Source organism: Pseudopipra pipra, chromosome W (assembly GCF_036250125.1).
Source record: "Pseudopipra pipra isolate bDixPip1 chromosome W, bDixPip1.hap1, whole genome shotgun sequence".
Lineage (NCBI taxonomy): Eukaryota > Metazoa > Chordata > Aves > Passeriformes > Pipridae > Pseudopipra > Pseudopipra pipra.
This window is the reverse complement of record NC_087580.1, coordinates 42,290,849-42,306,843: the sequence shown is the minus strand read 5'-3', so window position 1 is coordinate 42,306,843 and position 15,995 is coordinate 42,290,849. Positions and strand designations below refer to the sequence as shown.

General features: G+C 49.0%; 1 protein-coding gene and 1 long non-coding RNA gene across 3 annotated transcripts in view; both read left to right on the top strand.

Annotated features, from left to right (window-relative positions):
* The window catches only part of LOC135405223 (zinc finger protein 239-like), a 229,329-nt gene that overhangs the window by 58,933 nt on the left and 154,401 nt on the right, over positions 1–15,995 (top strand). The window lies entirely within an intron of this gene.
* LOC135405227 (uncharacterized) lies at positions 11,470–14,670 on the top strand. 2 transcript variants are annotated; one of them, XR_010425809.1, is made up of 3 exons: positions 11,470–11,814; positions 13,079–13,186; positions 14,417–14,670. It is a non-coding gene; the product is annotated as an uncharacterized LOC135405227 (long non-coding RNA). The 2 variants fall into 2 exon arrangements; XR_010425808.1 differs by lacking the exon at positions 11,470–11,814 and having other exon boundaries at positions 12,755–13,186.

The window sequence follows — 15,995 nt, the reverse complement described above, 5'->3', positions numbered from 1 at the left end:
ATCTGCCTCGTACAGTTAGCATCAATGACTGCAACATGAACAAAAAATCCCCAAATCCCGCAATTGTGCTACTAGAATGGCTGATTAACAAGGCACTTAACCCACGCTGCCTTCGTACAATGCTAAACACCCACCAGTCAGATTATGTGATCAGTACGTCTGGTACAGAACAAGCAGCAGTCACAAGCATTGAGGACATTTTTCTGAAAACACAGCTGCCACAGGCAGGGCACGTCCCAAGGATGAAGGACGAGCTGTTTCACAATGAATATTGTCACCAGCTGCCGCATGAAAGGAGCCCCGAAGAGAAGACACAAGGACTCCCTGAAACGACATCACAGCCCTGGCCACACTGATCAACATAACTGGTGTACTCTGGTCTCCAGTCAGGAGGCCTAGAGACACACTATCTGTAACACTGTAGATGCTTCTGAGAAAGGACGCAGGATGGCCCTGACAGTCTGCAGGGCCCCCCCCAACAGGCTGATCAAGCAGGGCAGCAACATCGATAACCCTTGATTTAAACCCTGGAAAACACAGAAAAGTTCAAACGACCCTGCCTCCTGCACAGCCCACACAGCTACAGCCCATGGGCAGCATGACACATGAAAAAAACCAGCACCAGGGGAAAGGCTCCACCTGAGATTTAACCACTATAAACCTTTGAAACAAGGCTGAAATAGAACACCAAATTTGTGTAAAATCTCTTATTTAACTTCAGTCCTGATCATATGGCTAGCCAGACAGGGCTAGTCTTGAAATAACTAAAACCTCACCAGTCTTCCTAAGAGTGGAATTAGTCATGGTGGGAATTTGAAGAATTCATATACCATTCAGAATAAGGAGTCACTATGGTTCAACAGAATCATGTTACACATCCCTAAAATCTTGACACCAGCAGAAAGTATTTGTAAGTTTACACAGTTACACCTTCATGCAGCTTCTCTCTCTCACACAGTGTTTTTCCAATCATGCATTCAGGTGGCCACCTCAAACACTCTCCTCAATCACACAGATTTCAAGCAGTTATTGGCTGTGTAGTTCTCATCAGTCTCACAACTTAAAGGGCATTTATGGCATATTTGCTAATATTAACTTGTAAATCTTGTACAACTCTCCATGCAAAAGACAAAGACGACGGGAACGGACAGGATATTACCTTGAAAATTTTCAACCTTTTTCATAGAGCAAGGACACTCTATTTGTCATAACGCAACAGAACCACTTCTGCATTTTGTCCTCCCTTCTTCACCTCTTCCCGCCCTCTGCCCCCCCTGCGTCTCCTGGTTCTCTTGAGCACTCGGCCCCCCTAGAAGCAAGTATTGCTTCGTTAAGGGAGCTTTCACTAGCACTTGTCGGAGGACGGGGGAAAGGGAGGGAGGGAGGGGGAGGAGGGGGAATAGATGTCGGATTTTTTCGGAGAAAAATCAGGAAAAGAAGTCAAATTGCCTTTGCTCTCCTTATGTTGCAAGTTATCTACGTGGTCTGCTGAGAAAGAATGATACACAGGAGGGAAGGAACGGCTGCAGATGGACACGTTCTGGGGAGGAGGAAGGGGAGGGTTTGGGGGGGGTGTAAAACAGGGGAGAACACAGACAGCCCCCCCACTGCACCGCCTGACACCGCGGCCGCCACTACCAGCCCGCTACCCCCCCACAACACCGCTCGGGACCGCCGGACCCGGCGCCGCTCCGCAGGCACCCACAGTGGGCGGACCAGACACGGCTGCGCAGGCACCCGGCGCCGGGTACACAGGCGCGGCACCGTCCTGAGGAGACGTAGAAAGCTCCTTACGGTGGAATTCAGCCACTGTGTTCACAAGATCGTCTCCCGGTCCATCAGCAGCACATTCATGCCGTAGCTGTCCTTGGTTATCTTGGACAAGTGCTGCCGAGTCGCTAGCAGTGCGTCCATTTTGGCGGGGCCGCTCGGCTGCTCCTGGCCCCGCTCCGCAATGTCTGATCCCACTTCGGCTCCCTTTGGCTCCGCCCGGCCCCTCTTCTTTAGCACTCTAATGTCCTCCCAGGCAAAGCAGCCTTTCTCTCAGTCCGAAGACACAAAAGTAACAAACGACATAACTTAGCTTTGTCGGTCTAACACCAAAATGCTGTAACAAAGCTTTCCAGGCGATAAACACACGCCTGTCGTTTGCACACATGGTCTGCCCCATGGTGACTTAGAAAAAGTGCTCAGGAGCCCACCTGCGCCTGACAAGTGCCAAATGCACCCAGGCTCCCCAGGTAACTCGTGCCTTCCAAGTGCGGCAGAAACACTTGTGTGCAGGTGTAGAGAAAATCAGACCCGGGTCCTGCAGTGCACCCCGCTGCTATACAGCTCCTGAGTACCGAGACCCTGCTGCACCTCCCCCTGCAGCTCTCACCTGCCTCCGGCCGATATACCCCTACAACCCAGGCAATAGTCGACAGTCTTTTCTTTCTGTTCGTCTGGTCCACCGGGGCACCAACTGTCGCTGGGTATCTGTCGAAGGTCTCGGTCCTAGGGGGGGAAGAATGACAGATGACAAACGAGGATGGTGAGACAAAGAGATGTCAGCCTGCTCAGCGCAGCAGGCAGCTTTTTTATTCAGTTCTCCCACCTCTACTTTCCCATACACAACACAAACATATTCTTACAACAACATCCAGGAATGCAGCACGGGCACATAGCCACACAGCTCAAGGCTGTGTCCATGGGAACTATCTAATACCTCCACTGATCCCATAGGAAATGACCCAACACACTGCAACACTACAAATCCTTCAAATTACATTTCTGGGCCTGTGACTTCAACTCACAAGGTGGGACCGGCCATTGCAGTGCAGGGATGAAAAAAGGGAACAGCAGCTCTTTCCCTAAGGAAAAAAAGTCTGGAACCTTGGGCTTCAGGTGTAGTTGGTGCAGCCTGGGCACTTCTTGGGCAGCAAGACCTTTCTGTGGTAGCACCTTTTGTCTGGCAGGAATCTTCATTTACATTCCATTTTCCAGCAGGTGGGACAGGCCATTGCAGCGCAGGGCTGAAAAAAGGGAACAGCACCTCTTTCCACCAGAAAAAAAGTCTGGAACCCTTGGCTTCAGGTGTGGTTGGTGCAGCCTGGGCACTTCTTCGGCAGCAACAACTTCCTGTGGTGGCACCTTTTGTCTGGCAGGAATCTTCATTTAAATTCCATTTTCCAGCAGGTGGGACCAGCCATTGCAGGACAGGCCTTAAAAAAGGGAACAGCAGCTCTTTCCACCCGGAAAAAAAGTCTGGAACCTTTGGCTTCAGGTGTATTCAGTGCAGCCTGGGGACTTTTTGGGCAGCAAGAGTTTTCTGTGGTGGCAACTTTTGTTTGGCACAAATCTTCAGTTGGATTCAATTTTCGAGGAGGTGGGACAGGCCACTGCAGCGCAGGGCAGAAAAAAGGGAACAGCAGCTCTTTCCAGCAGGAAAAAAAGTCTGGAACCCTTGGCTTCAGGTGTGGTTGGTGCAGCCTGGGCACTTCTTGGGCAGCAAGAGTTTTCTGTGGTGGCACCTTGTGTCTGGCAGGAATCTTCAGTTGGATTTAATTTTTCAGGAGGTGGGACAGGCCATTGCAGCGCAGGGCTGAAAAAAGGGAACAGCAGCTCTTCCCACCAGGAAAAAAAGGCTGGAAGCTTTGAGGTTCAGTTGTTGGGGCAGCCTGGAAACTTCTTGGGAAGCAAGAGCTTTCTGTGGTGGCAACTTTTGTCTGGCAGGAATTTTTATCTAGAGTCTATTTTGGGTTTTACTTTGACCAATTCAGGAGTGGGTTAAAAAAAAGGGAATTAGCAGCCCTTTCCCTCAGGAAAAATAGTCTGGAAGGTTTAACTCTGAGGTACAGTTGTTGGGGCAGCCTGGGCACTTCTTGGGCAGCAAGACCTTTCTGTGGTGGCACCTGTTGTCTGGCAGGAATCTTCAGTTGGAGTGAATTTTTGGCGAGGTGGGAGCGGCCATTGCAGCGCAGGGCAGAAAAAAGGGAACAGCAGCTCTTTCCACCAGGAAAAAAAATCTGGAAGCTTTGGCTTCAGGTGCCATTGTAGGGGCAGACTGGGCACTTCTTGGGCAGCAAGAACTTTCTGTGGTGGCACCTTTTGTCTGGCAGGAATCTTCATTTGGATTCAATTTTTCAGGAGGTGGGACAGGCCATTGCAGCGCAGGGCAGAAAAAAAGGAACAGCAGCTCTTTCCACCAGGAAAAAAAGTCTGGAAGCTTTGGCTTTGAGGTCCAGTTGTTGGGGCAGCCTGGGCACTTCTTGGGCAGCAAGAGTTTTCCGTGGTGGCACCTTTTGTCTTGCACGAATCTTCATTTATATCCAATTATCCAGGAGGTGGGACCGGCCATTGCAGAGCAGGGCTGAAAAAAGGGAACAGCAGCTCTTTCCACCAGGAAAAATAGTCTTGAACCTTTGACTTCAGGTGCAGTTGGTGCAGTCTGGGCACTTCTTGGGCAGCAGAGTTTTCTGTGGTGGCACCTTTTGTCTGGCAGGAATCTTCATTTGGATTCAATTTTCAGGAGGTGGGACCGGCCATTGCAGCGCAGGGCTGAAAAAAGGGAACAGCAGCTCTTTCCACCAGGAAAAAAAGTCTGGAAGCTTTGGCTTTGAGGTTCAGTTGTTGGTGCAGCCTGGGCACTTCTTGGGTACCAAGAGTTTTTTGTGGTTGCACCTTTTGTCTGGCAGGAATCTTCAGTTGGATTCAATTTCCCAGGAGGTGGGACCGGCCATTGCAGAGCAGGGCAGAAAGAAGGGAACACCAGCTCTTTCCAGCAGGAAAAAAAGTCTGGATCCTTTGGATTCAGGTGCAGTTATTGGGGCAGACTTGGTACTTATTGGGCAGCAAGAGTTTCCTGTGGTGGTACCTTTTCATTAGGAAGAAACTTCATTTGGATTCAATTTTCCAGCAGGTGGGTCAGGTCATTTTAGCGCAGAGCTGAAAAAAGGGACCAGCAGGTGTTTCCATTCAGGAAAAAAAGTCTGGAACATTTGGCTTTGAGGTGCAGTTGGTTGGTGCAGCCTGGGCACTTCTGGGGCAGCAAGAGTTTTCCGTGGCGGCACCTTTTGTCTGGCAGAAATCTTCATTTGGATTAAATTTTCCAGGAAGTGGGATGGGCCATTGGAGAACAGGGCAGAAAAAAGGGAACAGCAGCTCTTTCCCTAAGGAAAAAAAGTCTGTAAGCTTTGGCTTCAGGTGCAGTTGTTGGGGTAGTCTGGGCACTTCTTGGGCAGGAAGAACTTTCTGTGGTGGCACCTTTTGTCTGGCAGGAATCTTCATTTAGATTCAATTTTTCAGGAAATGGGACAGGCCATTGCAGCGCAGGGCTGAAAAAAGGGAACAGCAGCTCTTTCCACCAGGAAAAAAGTTTAGAAGCTTTGGCTTCAGGTGCAGTTGTTGGGGCAGCCTGGGCACTTCGTGGGCAGCAAGAATTTTCTGTGGTGGCACCTTTTGTCTGGCAGGAATCTTCAGTTGAATTCAATTTTTTAAAAGGTGGGACCGGCCATTGCATAGCAGAGCTGAAAAAAGGGAACAGCGGCTCTTTCCACCAGGAAAAAAAGTCTGGAAGCTTTGGCTTAAGGGGCAGTTGGTGCAGTCTGGGCACTTCTTGGGCAACAAAGAGCTTTCTGTGGTGGCACCTTTTGTCTGGCAGGAATATTCAGTTGGATTCAATTTTTTAGGACATGGGACAGGCCATTGCAGCGCAGGGCAGAAAAAAGGGAACAGCAGCTCTTTCCACCAGGGAAAAAAGTCTGGAAGCTTTGGCTTCAGGTGCAGTTGGTGCAGTCTGGGCACTTCTTGGGCAGGAAGAGTTTTCTGTGGTGGCACCTTTTGTTTGGCAGGAATCTTCATTTGGATTGAAGTTTTCAGGAGGTGGGAGCGGCCATTGCAGCACAGGGCAGAAAAAAGGGAACAGCAGCACTTTCCACCAGGAAAAAAAGTCTGGAAGCTTTGGCTTTGAGGTGCAGTTGGTGGGGCAGCCTGGGCACTTCTTGGGCAGCAAGAGCTTCCTGTGGTGGCAACGTTTGTCTGGCAGGAATCTTCAGTTGGATTCAATTTTCCAGAAGGTGGGACAGGCCATTGCAGTACAGGGTTGAAAAAAGGGAACAGTAGTTTTTTCCACCAGGAAAAAAAGTCTGGAAGCTTTGGCTTCAGGTGTAGTTGGTGGGGCAGCCTGGGCACTTCTTGGGCAGCAAGAACTTTCTGTGGTGGCACCTTTTGTGTGGCAGGAATCTTCATTTGGATTCAATTTTCCAGAAAGTGGGACCGGCCATTGCAGCACAGGGCTGAAAAAAGGGAACAGCAGCTCTTTCCACCAGGAAAAAAAGTCTGGATCCTTTGGCCTTGAGTTGCAGTTGTTGGGGCAGCCTGGGCACTTCTTGGGCAGCAAAGAGCTTTCTGTGGTAAGACATTTGTCTGTCAGGAACCTTCATTTGGATTCAATTTTTCACAAGGTGGGACAGGCCATTGGAGCGCAGGGGAGAAAAAAAGGAACAGCAGCTCTTTTCCTAAGGAAAAAAAGTCTGGAAGCTTTGGCTTTGATGTGCACTTGTTGGGGCAGCCTGAGCACTTCTTGGGCAGCAAGAGCTTTCTGTGGTGGCACCTTTTGTCCGGCAGGAATCTTCAGTTGGAGTAAATTTTTCAGGAGGTGGGACTGGCCATTGCAACGCAGGGCTGAAAAAAGGGAACAGCAGCTCTTTCCACCAGGAAAAAAATCTGGAAGCTTTGGCTTTGAGGTGCAGGTTTTGGGGCAGCCTGGGCACTTCTTGGGCAGCAAAGAGCTTTCTGTGGTAAGACATTTGTCTGTCAGGAATCTTTATCTGGACTCTATTTTGGATGTTACTTTGACCTATTCATGACTGGGCTAAAAAAAAAAAAAATTAGCAGCCCTTTCCACCAGGAAAAAAAGTCTGGAAGGTTTGACTTTGAGGTTCAGTTGTTGGGGCAGCCTGGGCACTTCTTGGGAGGAAGAGCTTTCTGTGGTGGCACCTTTGTTTGGAAGGAATCTTCATTTGGACTGAAGTTTTCAGGAGTTGGGACCGGTCATTACAGCGCAGGGCAGAAAAAAGGGAACAGCAGCTCTTTCCCTAAGGAAAAAAAGTCTGGAAGCTTTGAGGTGCAGTTGTTGGTGCAGCCTGGGCACTTCTTGGGCAGCAAGAACTTTCTGTGGTGGCACCTTTTGTCTGGCAGGAATCTTCATTTGGATTCAATTTTCCAGGAGGTGGGACTGGCCATTGCAGCGTAGGGCATCAAAAAAGTAACAGCATCTCCTTCCACCAGGAAAAAATAGTCTGGAAGCTTTGGCTTTGAGGTGTTGTTGTTGGGGCAGCCTGGGCACTTCTTGGGAGGAAGAGCTTTCTGTGGTGGCACCTTTGGTCCGGCAGGAATCTTCAGTTGGATTCAATTTTTAAGGAGGTGGGACCGGCAATTGCAGAGCAGGGGTGAAAAAAAGGGAACAGCAGCTTTCCCTAAGGAAAAAAAGTCTGGAAGCTTTGGCTTCAGGTGTAGATGTTGGGGCAGCCTGGGCACTTCTTGGGCAGCAAGAGCTTTCTGTGGTGGCACCTTTTGTCTGTCAGTAATCTTCAGTTGGATTCAATTTTTCAGGAGGTTGGTGCGGCCATTGCAGCGCAGGGCATGCAAAAGGTAACAGCAGCTCTTTCCACCAGGAAAAAGAGTCTGGAAGATTTGGCTTTGAGGTGCAGTTGTTGGGGCAGGCTGGGCACTTCTTGGGCAGCAAGAGCTTCCTGTGGTGGCACCTTTTGTCTGGCAGGAATCTTTATCTGGAGTCTATTTAAGGAGTTACTTTGGCCTATACAGGAAAGGGCTAAAAAAAAGGGAACAGCAGCTCTTTCCACCAGGAAAAAAAGTCTGGAAGCTTTGGCTTCAGGTGCACTTGTTGGGGCAGCCTGGGCACTTCTTGGGCAGGAAGAGCTTTCTGTGGTGGCACCTTTTATTAGGCAGGAATCTTCATTTGGATTGAAGTTTTAAGGAGGTGGGACCGGCCATTGCAGTGCTAGCCTGAAAAAAGGGAATACCAGCTCTTTCCATCAGGAAAAAATGTCTGGAAGCTTTGGCTTCAGGTGTAGTTGGTGGGGCAGCCTAGGCACTTCTTGGGCAGGAAGACCTTTCTGTGGTGGCACCTTTTGTCTGGCAGGAATCTTCAGTTGGATTGAATTTTTCAGGAGGTGGGACCGGCCATTACTGCGCAGGCCTGCAAAAAGGGAACAGCAGCTCTTTCCACCAGGAAAAAAAGTCTGGAAGCTTTGGCTTCAGGTGTAGATGTTGGGGCAGCCTGGGCACTTCTTGGGCAGCAAGAACTTTCTGTGGTGGCACCTTTTGTCTTGCAGGAATCTTCAGTTGTATTCAATTTTTCAGGAGGTTGGTGCGGCCATTGCAGCACAGGGCAGAAAAAAAAGGAACAGCAGCCCTTTCCCCCAGGAAAGAAAGTCTGGATCCTTTGGCTTCAGGTGCAGTCGTTGTGGCAGCCTGGGCACTTCTTGGGCAGCAAGAGCTTCCTGTGGTGGCACCTTTTGTCTCGGAGGTGTTTGTTCCCTGTTAGCAAGTCCCTTATGGCGTCAATCACAGAACACTGGGACTGCTCACAGGGCATGACGAAGGAATACAGCAGCAGTGCGGAAAGAGGAGGTAGAAAAATACATTCCTGTATCTAATATACTTCCTCAATTAGAGAAATCGCTAATCTTGTCACATGATTTGTACTGGACCTTTCCAAGGATGTACTTTTGCCCAGACCCTTTGCTCCAGATGTGCCAGCTACACCAAATGAAACCAGAGAGAATCTCAGCGAAGCCAAAAATCAGCTCTTATGGCACTTGGCACTCTGTGGGGTTTAGCACTGGAGCTCAATCTCTCTGGGATGGCTGGTCCAGAACAGTTCATTTAATGAATGGTGCTGTTGCTGAACTTCCCTGGGCATGTTGCAATTGGCTACTGAGGCTGAAAGGTTTCCTGTAAGGATTTTTATCTTTTGAAACTACAGGCTGAATTTGAGGGATAAACTCCAGTATTCTGAAAGTGGAAAGTTGATAAAACAGAAAAGACTGTTTCTTCTACAACAGATTTGAAATAGTCCACTTGTAAAAATCACAAAGCTTGAAGCCTACTCAGCAGAGCTGATTCCTCATCTGCACTGATCATCAGCAACTGAATTCTCTCCTATTTCAGGGTCTCATCTGTGTACACTGGATTAAGGCCTTCTAACTTCTTAAGAAAAGTAGTGTTATAAGCTCACAGTTCTGGCAAGATTTCCTTAGCAGATGGGTTGAAAAGCAAAACTTTGTTGCCATGACCAACGAATGCAGAGTCCAAGGTTGTTTGTGGTGCTAGCTTTGCTCCACTCTCTAATAACTTCTGTCCAGATCAGTGCTGGCAACAAGAATTCCAGGTTAACGCTTGTTTCATTTTTCAGGCTTTGCATTTCAAGAATGGGGAGTTGTTATTGGAAACTCTGCCATGGCTGTCAGTAACAGCCTCGGAAAACAGTTTTTCCTATTTCTGAGGGAGAAGTTTCCAACCCAGCTTTGGAGTATGCAAATAGTTGAATGACTTGTTGTACAATTGGAAATAAAAATCAATACATTTGCTCTGATTAATGTCTTAACTTATATTTGGCTAAAGAGTTCTTTTCTTGTTACCTTCTTTAAAAAATAGGACCCATAAGCAGAAAGGTGATCTCCTAAAGTGTTGTAACCTTTTAAGTCCACTTGTTGCCACACAACAATAGCATGCCAATATCACATCCAAAGATACAGAATCACACAGAGATACACACAAATATATACCTATACATAGGTACGTGTATATATACATATCTATACAAATACACACAAGAAAGTTTGGGGTTCCTGATGAGAGTTCTACATGGGTAATGAACAGAGGACTGGTTTGATGTGTCATACAACTGTGGAGACCATGAATGTAAGCTCTGAGCTTTGATTTATTGTCCTGGTTTATAACTGCCTGCCTTCCCTTTGGGGGGAACACAGGCCTCTATTTTGCACGGTCTGTTTTGTTTTACTTGGCAGTGTAGACTAGGGGCAGAAGAGTTTTTGGAGCCAAACAGCTCGATGCAGATTCAGTTCCTTTAGTGGTGCCTAAAACTCAGGAGCTGGACTCCAGGGTGCCAGTGGGACCCTCCCAACTCAGCACGTTCCATGATTCCATCAAGTCCAACTGTCAGCCCAGCACTGCCCCAGCAACCCCCAAACCACTAAAGCGTGTCAGCCATGGCCAGATGCAGGCGCCTCTGAAACACCTGCCGGGGTGCTGGCTCTGCCTGGGCAACCCATTGCAGTGCCCGAGCCCCCCCCGAAAAACACAGGGAGAAACCTTTCTCCAGGAGCTGACCTGAAGCTCCCCTGCCTCAGCCTCGGGCCACGTCCCCCGCTCCTCCCAGCGCAGGCTCCTTTCCAGCAGCCCCCTCGGCAGAAGGCGACTCAGGGCTCCCCTCTGCCCCCCCGGCCGGCTCCGCTCCGGCCCCGCTCCCGCCACGGCCCCGCTCGGCTCTGCACGGGGAAGGAACGCGCCCAGCCCCGGACAGACACCCCCGGGGGCCGCGCACCGGGGGTCCCTGCCCGGGGGTCACTTACCGGGGCTTGTTCCCCGCGGGTCGCTCACCGGGGGTCCCTCTGCAGGGGTCACTTACCGGGGCTTCTTCACCGCGAGTCGCTCACCGGCTGTCACTTACTGGGAGCCGCTCAGCAGCGGCTACTCGCCGGGGGCCGCGCACGGGGGGTCCCTCCCCCGGGGCCGCGCACCGGGGACCACTCGCCGGGGGTCTCTTCCCCGGGGTCGCTGCCCGGGGGCCGCTCAGCGGCAGCGCTCCCGCTCCCGGCCCCGCCCGCTCCCACCCAAACCCCACCAACCGCCCCTCTCGGCCCCGCCCCCGCCCCACCCAATCCCCGCCTCGCCCCGCCCACTCCGCCACCTCCCATTGGCTGCGCACGTTCGGCCGTGGAGCGAGGAGCGCGCGGGGAGCGTTGCCTGGAAACCGGCGAGGGAATCCCGGGAATCCTCGAGGCGCTGGCGCTGCCCCCCCACTCCTGGAGCGAGCGGCCGTGCCCGCCCGGGAGCGGGCACTCAGCGCCTGGCTGCGGCCGCCACAACGCGCAGGGAAGCAGGCGCGCGGAAGGCGGGCTTCGGGCCCCGGGCAGCGAGGAGCCCTAAAAAGAACAAAAGTGTTGAAAGAGAGGGAACTCATCGCACCATCACAGAACATGCTGAGGTGGAAGGGACCCACGAGGAGCGTCGAGTCCAAGCCTTTGCCCGGCACAGGGTCGGCCCCAAGAGTCACACCGTGTGCCTGAACTCTGCCAGATCACAGTCCAGCATCAGCTTCATGTGCCGTGAGGCCCCCCGTGTGTGTTTGCTCCCCGTGTCTAGTGGGAGAGATGACACTCCCTTAGAGTGGAATAAAGATTATCCTAGACTGGAACTGGCAGCTGTGATAAACTGTATCCCGAGAGCATTTAACCAGTAGCAGTTTTCCCTGGGCTCTAGCTTGCTATTTATTATAGTTATTTGCAGACAGGAAAGGTGAGAGAATTAAAAAATCTCTTTCTCCTTGCCCCCTCCACAACAAGTTGGAGGACATGTGGGTGTTGAAACATAGCTTAACAAACAGTCCAGCCTTGAGAGAGTGGGGAGAGCACAGGGGGGCTCAGTTTAACCGTTTGTCTGGTTTTCTTCCTTTCTAAGGAGGATTTATTTTTCTTAGGTGGGAAATTGCCAAAAATAGACAGCAAAATCAGACTGCAGTTCAGAGATCACACTCTCATCTCTGTGGAACCAGATCAAGAGAATGCTGTGGGTACAGTGAAGCCCCCTCTGTACATTTGGGGTGGGCTGGGGAGTGCATGTGAGGCATGTGAGTTGTTGCTCTCCTCTGCAAAAGGTCTGTAAGGGTCATGCAGTTACACTGAGCTGGATCCTGCATCCCATTAGGATTTGTTAGGATACTGTGGGGTTGTTTGTTGAGTGATATGGCACATTCCAACCTTCTGGAGGGGGGGCTTCAAAACTAAATTCAGCCTAGGATTCTGTATGGGAGGTACATGGCTTTTGTCTCAGGTTTGATGGGGTAGATCATTACAGCAGCTAAATGGCCTCTACAGGTCTTGATACTAGGTTTTTTTTCTATTCTTTGTATTTAAGAACAGGAATAATTTATAAAAATAGGTTTTCTCAAGAGAGGGAATTCTGCTGGTTGCAGCTGCTGCTGTGGCTGCATTTAGTCTTCACTTCTGGGTTATCTCTGTATCCAAGCAGGTGCCAGGGGCACTACTAAGTTGTTCCACAACATTGATCCATGCATCTTGCATTATGCTGTGTTTATACTGCTTCTTATCCATGAAGGTTTTTTAGTATGAAATTGTAGAAGTGCTTTTTATCTCACTTTAAAAAAAAAAAAAAGGGGGGGGCGGGACACACAGCAAAGATTATCTTGTACAGTTTGGGGTTTCTTTGGATGAATTGAATGTTTCCCAAGAAAAACACACCATAACTTTCTGATTTTTTCCTCCATCTTGCTTGTGTCCATATTGAGACTGTGTAGGTTTTGGAGACTTTTTCCCCCCAGTTTTTGGGCCACCTTGCCTTCTGATGTCACACAGATCAACCCAGGATGGCAGAACACATGGAAGACTTGTGTCCACAAATTCCATGTGCAACCTGCCCAGAGAGCTCTGAATTGCTTTGCACAGCTCTGACCAAGGTCTGATGATGAGCATGTGATTTTTAAGAAACAGATCAGTATCAGACTGGAAATGTGTTGAGGCACACCTGTTCATTACTACTTTCCCTTAAATGGCCTGTTTTCTGTACAGCATCACTCCTGGGACTCTAGCAGGGGCAGTTTTAAGGCAGAAGATGATTGTAAATAAATTTTCAGAGGTGTTTTGGAGAGTCCCTTATTGCTGTCGGAGGTGGCTGTTGGAAAATTCCTTTGGGAGGGTGACTTGCATGCTTTGTTGTAAGAGTGACTCCAGAATTAAGGAGCATTGGCAAGTGCAGTGAGATGAGTCTGAGGCTGTGGATCACATGTAACTGTTTCCTCCCTGCTGTCTTTTAGGATGAAATTCGCAGGGAGATGGTTTATGTGTATCATTCCTTAAGGAACAGGAGAGACACTCCCATGATGGGGACAGATGACACTGCCAGTGAGGATGGCACGGCCCAGGTTTGTTCCTGCAGACACACCAAAAATTATCTTTCCATGGTGGGTTTTGCTGCCTGAGATGAGCTTGCCCAAAATGGCAGCAGGGCCTGGGTTCTGCCGTGATCCTCAGCACCCAGAGCCTTTCTGCCCAGCCCTGCAGTGCCCAGATGAGCTGAGGCTGCACCACAGAGGCAGTTTAACAGTGGAACTGAGTAATGTGATCTCATGCTTAATTAAACACTGGAGATGTTAACAGGATTTCTGGTGCATGCCTTATGGCCCAGTGAGCAAAGCTACTGGAGCAACTAAAGGCAGCTCTTACTGGTGTGTCCTTAGCACATCCTCTACTGAGGCTACTGGATAGGCCAGCAGATATTCCCTAGGGATCACTGCCATGCTAAACCCATGTTAGATTCTGTATCCAATGGAACACACTGCAGGGGTGTTCATTTTAGGGTAGGGTGGGTCAGCACTGTGAGTAAAGACCTACCTTGTTCTGAAATGTACTTTTCAGGTCGTCTCTGTTCCTGCTTGCAGGTACAGTGTGCTTTTGCTGGGTCATAAATCCTTCCTGAGCATGGCTTTGAGCTCTGGAACCTTTATTTCTGCTTTTTTGGCAGTGAGATGCTGTGTCTTAGCTCTGTGATCCGAAACACTCGAATGGCAAAACAGGGCACAGTCTGTCCTTGTCTTGGTAATTACAGCCAGGCTTTTTGCCTGGCACTTATTTTTCTTTGGAAGTGAATCTCACTGGTCCTCCAGAGCTGAGGTTGTACACTGGCACCTGAACAACATGTGCAGATCCCAGAATATTCCTTCTTGCCCTTGAAGACTCCAGGCCTGGGAATGGAGCTCCTCTGTGGTTGTGTCAAACTATATCCAAAGACTGCGTGTGGCAGCTAGAAATAAACTTCTGTGAGCTTCCAAAAATCATGGGTTGGGCTAGGCAAGAGTGTAAGTTTAAGGCTATTTAATTCTTCCATGTGTAAACCACAGGAGAAAGCCACATGCTGTAAACATCCCCACCTCAAAAAGCGTGCTAGAACACGGAATAGAGTTCAGCATTTTCCCTACGAAGATAAAACAGGCCTGGATAAAACCGAGTCTTCTGGAGAATGCTCTCAGTGACACCAGTGCCATGTGGGAAGGGAGCACATTCCTGCTGCTCCCTACCCACAGCCTCACACACTGCTGTGCAATAAGGACACTGCTCTCAGCTGAAGGATTTTTTTTCTGTTTCTTCTTCCCCAGCAGACTCACGGGCTGCGCTTTCCTTTGTCATACTTGGAAGCACTGAAGCAGATTTGGAGTAGCAGCACTGTTCATGTTAAAGAGCTTAACCTCACCTCAGATGAAGAGAAGGAAAACCTTGCCTTGTCCCTGTGGAGTGAATGTCTGATTGAAGTTCTTTGATGCTTCTGTGAATTAGCTGCTCCTCTAAAGGAGTGTTTCTGTCTATTAAGCATCTCCTGAGAGCGAGGCTTATTAAATTACTTTTTTATCCATCCAGCCTCTGGTTTGTGGTGCTGTCTAAACAAATACTTGCTTTTCTTTCCTCAGTTTTAGGAAACTGGGCATGGGGAAAAACAGCTAAGGTGCTCACTGTCTAGTGAGCTACAGCTCCATGTCTGGGGATGCACAAAGTCACTCCTAGTAACACCAATGCTGTGGTATCCCCTTCCATCTGGAGAGCTGCTAAAGTTATACATGGGGCAGGATCCAGAACCTTGGGCATAGAACAGTAACTTGTTTTTTTTCATTTGTAAAGTTCAGCAGCAAGAAAACACGTTTGTTCAGTTTGACTGCCCTGACAGGACAGAAGCTTCTCAGTAGAAGCTGTGTGTGTGTAACAGTTCATTTGGATACATGTCCGGAATAAAGACAAGTGCCAGAAATATTCAAACACAGAAAATATCTTTTATTACAGTGAGAATAATAATAATAGTAATAAACTTAGCAAGAGGAATTAAAAACTAAAAAGGATACAAAATAACTACCTTATTGGGTGGCATTAAAACAAATACTACAAACAGCATTTAATACAGTATTAACTAGTGAAAAGGGATACCAAAAAAGGATCTTAACACAATATTATGGATAACACAATATTGGTTAGTGAAAAGGAAAACTAAAGGAAAAATACTATAAACATAAAAGGGGAATTAAAGGAACACTAAAAGGATATTAAAAAGTTTGTTCTCTCAGTTGCTTCCTCTCAATAAACTGTGCTTACCCACACAGACAGGCCAGGGCTGCCAGGATCTGCAGCAGCTGGTCGGTGCCCGTGCTTAGCGGGCATCCCCACAGAACAACACAGTCTTCATGGCAGGATGAGGATCGCTCACCCTTGCAATCCTGACACCTCATTTTATCAGCTCTACATTACACCACGTAGGGCCAGTACACAGTATAAGGTGATGCCTGAGTGGCAGCCAAACCCCGCCTGTTCATCACCTGATAGCAAGTCTGTGCATGCCCTGCTGTAGGGCAAGGGGCCAGCGACCCCTGCCCACAGAATCTTCCTCCCATCATCATCTTTCTCACCCCTATGTATGACCTCTACCACTGTGTTTCAAGGGGAGATGTATCTATCTTGCAATATGTAGCAAAACCAAGGAAGAACTCAGCTCTGATAATAGGGGATATCAGGCTGACTTGCTAAAAAGCACAATGGACCTTACAATTCGCTTCTGCCATAAGTTACATTGTACCATACTCTGGCTGGTTTCACATCCTAATATGATTTCGTTCTCACGCCTCTATGCTCCATTGATCATCTAATTCAAAAGTACCCCCCTTACAAACAGTTGCAATTTAGAGGAATTACAGA